We start from the raw sequence: 7,711 nt of genomic DNA, 5'->3' as shown, positions 1-7,711 counted from the left end.
ACCCCTATTGATTTTGGGTAAATATGTCAAAGGTCAAGACTACAGGGGCTTTTACTACAATAAGCACGCTGCTCAAATGCTTAAGAATGCCTGTCTAAAGTGTATTGGTTTTGACATTTTCACATTTGAAGCATATAATTAGGTTCTCATATATTCAACATAAAACACCCCTATGCCAAACCGCATTAATTGGGGTATTCAAGTATTGCAGTTGCAGTTTCAGTTTTGAGGTTAGTATGTCAAAGGTAAAGTTCACTTTTATCTTTGCCACTGAAAACATGTAGAATAAATTACTTAAAAATGCACCGACGTACTACCCTCAGGTTTGTCAGGGACATTGTCCTTAAGCTCTAATCACCACTATTGATTTTGACAAAGCGGTATGCGGGGGAGGGGGTATTCACACCATGACATTGGGTGTTCTAGTTAGAACTTAATCATTTAGAGTAAGACCAAGTGTTATAAAAATCAGTATTAAGTGTACTTCCAAGTTTGGCGAAGCCTTAACCATGGGTCTAAAGGGCAATTTGAAATTATGTTTTTAAAGTTCTAGATAGAAACTTGTAGAAAGTTCTATCTTAATTAACTCACCCATTTATTTAGTTTAAACTGAGTACATATCTAATTACTCACAGCTTATAGTTGATTTGAACCTACATTCAAATAGAATTTAATTTGAATGTCATATAAATTTTGTCTATATAAATATAATTTGATTTTTAGCGAATGTTTCTTTGTATTTAGTAACTGATGGCTGTCCATCAATTATCTCCATTTTTAGCTCGATTATTTGCAGAATAATCGAGCTAATGCAGTCACCAATCTGTCGGCGTCGGCCTGTGGTTAAGTTTTTGCGCGTAAGCTGGTTTCTCCAAAACTACTGAAGGGAATGGATTGAAACTTCACACACTTGTTCTCTGTGAATTTCATACATGATTTTTTTTTATTTATTTATAAACAAAACTCATGGCCCTTAAGGGCATAAGAGTGAACAATCAACAAAACAAAAAAATAATAATACAAACATGGCATGAAGTAAATAAGTAAATAAGGAAGATGACTTATTGAAATTTCAGCATTATAGCTTTGACAAAAATGGCTAGATTAAATAAAGTACAAATGTATTTCTGTTGTCGCTACACATTAGAGCCTGAAAATTTAAAATACTAGGAAACCTTGAATAATAGTTACTGATATACCTGTGTCTTTCATGATTAAAATAAGTACATTTAAAAATATAATGAAATTCATCACCTATTTCTTGCTGATTACAAAGTGAGCATGTTCTATTTTCTCTTTCAATAACAAAATAGCGACCTTTCTCTATAGGAATATTAGAATTGATCTGATAAGTTCCATAACTCTGATTTGCTTTTTTGCATAATTATGTAACCGCCTCCGTGGTCGAGGGGTTAGAGTCAATGGCTTCTAATCCAGTTACCTCTCTGGCTTGGGTTCGATCCCCGGGAGATGCTTTGGTAGTTTAGCGCAGAGGAATGAAGTCTAGTACTGGTGTAATTCTCCAAGAACGATGGTAAGGAAACTACCCGACTATATGCCTGAAATACTGTTGGGAAAAGGCATAATATTAACAAACAAATAAAGCATAATTATGTCCTTTTTTCGACTTAGAAATTCTTGGTTAAGTTTTTGCGTGTAAGTCGGTATCTCCATAACTACTGAAGGGAATGGATTGAAACTTCACGCACTTTCTTTGTAATTATCTTACATGATTGGCATAAGTCCCATAACTCTTATTTGCTTTTTTTGCATAATAATGCCCCTTTTTCGAATTAAAAATTCTTTGTTCAGTTTTTACGTGTAGGCTGGTACCTCCATAACTACTGAAGGGATTGGATTGAAACTTCACACACTTGTTCTCTGTAATTATCAAACATGATTGGCTCAAGTCCCAGAACTCTGATTTGCTCTTTGCATAATTATGCCCCTTTTTCGAATTAAAAATTCTTTGTTAAGTTTTTACGTGTAAGCTGGTATCTCAATAACTACTGAAGGGATCTGATTGAAACTTTTCACTGGTTCTCTGTGATTATCTTACATGATTGGCACAAGTTTCATAACTCTTAATTTGTTTTTTTTTTTCATATTTTTGCCCCCTTTTCGACTTAGAAATTCTTGGTAAAGGTTTTGCTTGTAAGCTGGTATCTCCATAACTACTGAAGGGTTTGTGCCTTTTTTGGGATAATTTTATGCATTCATAATAATAAAGCAGTGATTTACTCGATGAAACATCTTAATAACAAGCCTTTGTACCTTTTAGGACAATTTTATGTATTCATATAGGTAAGCATTATTATACTCGATGAAACACCTTTGTGAAAACTTTTTGAATAGTCGAGCGTTACTGTCCTCCGACAGTTCTTGTTTTGTCTACATCTTAACAAACGGATATTTTAACCTAACTTGCGCAAAAATTAACACCATTAGACCATGTTTCTTGCAACCACATGAGGCATATTTTGCATACATGTTACTCAACATGTAGACATTTTGTACTTTCGACGACAAATGAGTGTACAATCGATGTACTGGAATAAACTAAATCCACGACTTTCAGCATTAAATTGCTTTTATGTTTAGATAGTTAATTTCTAAGCGTAGGATAAACCGAAATAGCGTATCCGTTTTGTGTATTCTTACTACTTATTCTAAGTTTGACGGAAAGAGCCGAGGAGATGCGATTAAGCAGATTGACGGAAATAGCCGATATATATTGCCTTTGTTCGCAGGTGCAATTCGTTTAATTATTCCGTAATTTAAGCAAAACTTCCACGGATTTGATTCTCATTTATAGATACCTACTCTGACCTTTTATTTGATTAACAATAGATTTAACCACAATCGTTGACATGTGCTCTTTTGTTAACAAATAGGTTGTGATGAAATTGTTATATCTACTTATCTGATAATAAGAATTCGATAGGTCAGAGATCTCTGCATTGGATAACAGAAAATGATTACAAAACCGACATGTTGAATAATGTATGACTTTGACCTTAAACGACATTGACCTTTAATTACAAATTATTATGTGTTGGTGTTCAATCGCAAATGATCCGTATGATAAGAACAGAAAATAGGTTGCAATTTAAATTGTACTCGAACAAGTGCCGAAAAAATCCAAAGATACCGTTAAATATTATTTTGCAATCGACAACGCTTCTTGCTGCTGTGCTGTCATTCTATGAACACGAGGTTGCGCACTTCCCTAAGTTCAATGTTTTATCTTTCCCCATAGATAATAATTATTAAAGTCCTTCTTCTATGAACAACATTTTAGAACACAACAACAACATCTGGCTTGTAACAAAATTATATTATATAGGTCATGCTTAGCGGCAGATTATACTAAAATTAATACAGTTTTAAATAATTTATTCCATATACAGATATAGGTACAATATAATCATGATTTTAAAGTTCGTTGTATGGTTAAAAGAACAAGATGTTCTTTTTATTTCACCTGTATGGTTAAGAATAATTGTATAGAATACAATGAAAGAACACGATAATCCATTTGCATAATTTGGCAGCTCATGCCCTAAGTATAGGTTAGAGTGCATATTGGGTGTTCTTCGTAAATAAGAAAGCTAAAAAGGAGCGGAGCTTGCGAAGCGACTGTAACTTTCTTATTTACGAAGAACATCCAATATGCACTCTAACCGGCTTAGTGCTCCGCCCACTTGCGTTTTATAATATAAAACGTCCAGTTTATATAAAATCTGTTCTATTAAGATTTGAAACCTGAAAATTTGCAAATTTCTTGTCGGTGATTGCAAATTCCACAAGGCGAACCCGATAATAAGATCAATTTGATTTAGAACCCAGTTGGCCTTAATATAGGCGTTTCACAGTATGTTCATATATGTTTATTACTTTTAAATGATTTTCATGTGGCGAGAGGCTCGGTTTATGACGTAAACCCGGATGTTCAAGAAAAAATACAAAAATGAAACATTTTACAAATACAAACACATTTATGTCAACATTTCAATTTGTTGTATCTTTGCCTGAAGAAGTTTTCTCTGTTTGATAATTTTCAAGAATAACAACTACACTTTGAAATTGAAATGGCCATTTAATAATAAATGACGGAAAAACATATAATACAATGTTGATATGAAAGTTATCAAACTAACATAAAATTTTGAAATGGCCATTTAATAATAAATGACATATAAACATATAAAACAATGCTGATATGAAAGTTATAATATAACATAAAATTGTATACAAAGCAAGCTAACATTTCTGAAAAATGTATATAAAATTATATACACACATATCCCGAAAAATTATCAAAGGTTGGGTTCTAAGAATATTGCCCAACCTAAGAATATTGCCGAAAACTGTGGTATGAAATTAATATACACACATATCTTGAAGTGAAAAGAAAAATCATTTGTATATAAAATTATAAACAAACACAAAACCTTATTGATGTTTATAAGCTTGTCAAAAATTGAATACTGAATGTGGGTGGGATGGTGGGTTATTGAAAATTGTTATGAATTATTTCTTCTTCTAAAATGGCGGACTTAATCAGCATCAATTATCACATTGTACTTACTCATAACGATAACCTTAGTGTACTTACTAGTACGACTTTTTCGAACCCAATATATTTCGACCTATGACTAAAGACCTAATGAAACCCACCATCACGATTGTAAGTAACCATAAAAACATTTATTTTGCAATAAATTAAGTTTTATGTCAACATTTCAATTTGTTGTATCTTTGCCTGAAGAAGTTTTCTCTGTTTGATAATTTTCAAGAATAACAATTACACTTTGAAATTGAAATGGCCATTTAATAATAAAGGACGGAAAAACATATAATACAATGTTGATATGAAAGTTATCAAACTAACATAAAATTGTGAAATGGCCATTTAATAATAAATGACATATAAACATATAAAACAATGCTGATATGAAAGTTATAATATAACATAAAATTGTATACAAAGCAAGCAAACATTTCTGAAAAATGTATATAAAATTATATACACACATATCCCGAAAAATTATCAAAGGTTGGGTTCTAAGAATATTGCCACAAATTGTGTAAAACACAATTCCCCCAACCAAAACTTCTTTAATGAAATTGACTAGTCATGTAAAAGGGGACAAACAAAATCAATTATCACATTGTACTTACTCATAACGATAACCTTAGTGTACTTACTAGTACGACTTTTTCGAACCCAATATATTTCGACCTATGACTAAAGACCTAATGAAACCCACCATCAAGCTTGTAAGTAACCATAAAAACATTTATTTTGCAATAAATTAAGTTTTATAATTGGTCCGAATAATGGCATAAACTGAAGCTTGTTATATGGACGTCAATCCTGTCAACTTTAGGCAGTATGTGGTCGGCCTACTGTACATTCACCTAACATGGTAATAAACAATGGACAAATAAAATGGTCATGTCTGAAAATGTCATGACTATTTTGAAATATGTAGGGTTTATATCTTCATTAAAATGATAAGATAAAATTTCACCATGTAACTTGTTCTTGATGTAATTGCCAGTCATTTGTTTTCTGACATTCAATAATAATGATGTGAGGGTGTGTAATAAGCGCCCTTCTCTCGCTCACGACAGTGCTTGTTGGCGCAATGGACACGCCACCAAGAAGCACATGTGATCCTTCTTTAAGCAACGGCACTATTTTTGACTTTGCTATTAATAATGTTCACGGGAATGAATCTATTGATCTGACGTCTCTACGTGGGAAAGTAACGTTGATTGTCAACGTGGCTACCTACTGAGGGTACGTTTTTCAGTACCATGGACTGAATGCACTACAGTCTACCCATGGCGCTGAAGGTTTCCAGGCTCTTGGTGTACCTTGTAACCAGTTTAACATGGTAAGTCATTCATGTTATTCGATTTTTTTTATTTTCTTTCATTGAATTAAGTCTGATAATTATTATATTAGATAAGACCTGTTTTAAAGTTCTTTCTAAACATCCCCCATTTTTCTCCAACTTTGTCCCATGGTAAAAGTATAATAGTACTATATTACTCATGATATGTATTACTATGCCATTAAATTTGTTCTTCTATTTGCAGCAAGAGCCATCATGGAACGGCGTGGAGCTGATGAATGGACTGAAATACGTCCGTCCCGGCAACGGGTTCGTTCCAAACTTTCCACTCACACAGAAAGTTGATATTAATGGATTTAATGAACACAAGATGTTCACATATCTTAAGGTATTTTGTCATAACTAATCATCTACATCTTTTAATAAAGTTATTATAATTAATACTATTATTTTCACCATTATTATTAGGTTATATTATTGAAAGAGTGTTGTAGTTACATGTATCTGCATCAACTTGGCCCAACATAACTAATGTATAGTTTACAAATGTTTTGGAAGTATGTGTTCAAACAGGCCATTTTGTTAATAGAGCCGGATGCAAAACAAGATGTGTATCCGTGAAGTTTAGTTATTTGTTAACTTACCACCTTTTCTAATTGTTTCATAACAGTGTATTTTTTGGAAAACTACTTTCAGTCTCTTTGTCCGACGGTGACCCGTAAAATGTACACGCCAATCCTGTACAGCCCTGTCTACACTGAGGATGTCCGGTGGAACTATGAAAAATTTCTGATTGGTCCAGACGGCAGACCTATTTATAGATATGCGTCATCAGTTGATCCTTCAAATGATGTTCAGCTTCTTGCTGATATTAAAGCAGAAGTAGCAAAACTCAAGTCTTCGGGATCTTCAGCGGGAAACGGTGCGTCTGCTGCGGGAGTTGTAGGATAAACGCTTCGGAAATATAGTGCTATATTTTTATGTCGAAAATAATGATATTATGTATTATTTAATTTTTGTAATTATGTTTTGAATTGTTTTATTTTAGTTTTCATGATTTGTCTTTCTTAAAAAGGATCTTCCTGTAGATTGACATTGACCTGTTTGACGGATACAAGTTCTTGTGCATTCAACTTGTATCTTGATACAATAACTAAAATAAACACTTAAATATTGCAGATGATTTTTGTTGTTGTATAAACAAAGAAGTTTTTTTGATTTCCATTCAAAATGCTACATCATATTTATTTATTCCCAAAAACTAAAAGAAAAAGATCGTTCAAGTGATTGGACCATGAGTAACTTTTTTTATAATTTATTTGAGTACACCACTGAGATTTATAAAAAAAATATTTCTTGTGCATTATGAACATTCATAACAGGCAAAAGTTCATGTACATTTTGTTTGGAACGACTTAAACTATAGTGAGATTTCAGGCTATATTAAAGGTGAAAAGAAAGAAATATCTCAAATTTAGACAATCAAAATAAACAACATTTTCTAAGTTTCTAAGCCCACTGCCTTTAATAATATCCCTTTCATTTTTCTTGTGGGCATTACCGGTACCGAAGGAGTTGAAATTGAGTGGGTCAATGCTTTGACTTTCTCGTGAATCAATCTAGAAGTTTGCATCGATTGTTGTTACACATCTTAAAACGTTACACGATTGTGAAACATTTTCTTTTTATCTCACAAAGTGCTCAGAGATGAGCTTTTGTGATGGTAAATGTGATAATTCGTCCGTCGCTTGTTGTCCGTCGTTATCCAAATTAAAAATAAGCAATTGTAAGCATTTGAAATAGAAATGTTTCTCAATTAAAAAATCACCCAAACAGAATTATGT

At 32.6% G+C, this 7,711-nt stretch overlaps 1 pseudogene; it reads left to right on the top strand.

The window, feature by feature from the left end:
* Window positions 1-5,569: 5,569 nt before the first annotated feature.
* On the top strand, window positions 5,570-7,043 carry LOC132739778 (glutathione peroxidase-like; annotated as a pseudogene).
* The last annotated feature ends 668 nt before the right edge of the window (window positions 7,044-7,711 follow it).

The sequence above is a fragment of the Ruditapes philippinarum genome, unplaced genomic scaffold (assembly GCF_026571515.1).
Source record: "Ruditapes philippinarum isolate M1 unplaced genomic scaffold, ASM2657151v2 ctg11606_1_1_1_1, whole genome shotgun sequence".
Taxonomy (NCBI): Eukaryota; Metazoa; Mollusca; class Bivalvia; order Venerida; family Veneridae; genus Ruditapes; species Ruditapes philippinarum.
Note: the sequence above shows the minus strand (reverse complement) of the source record. Positions and strands in the feature narration are given on the sequence as shown.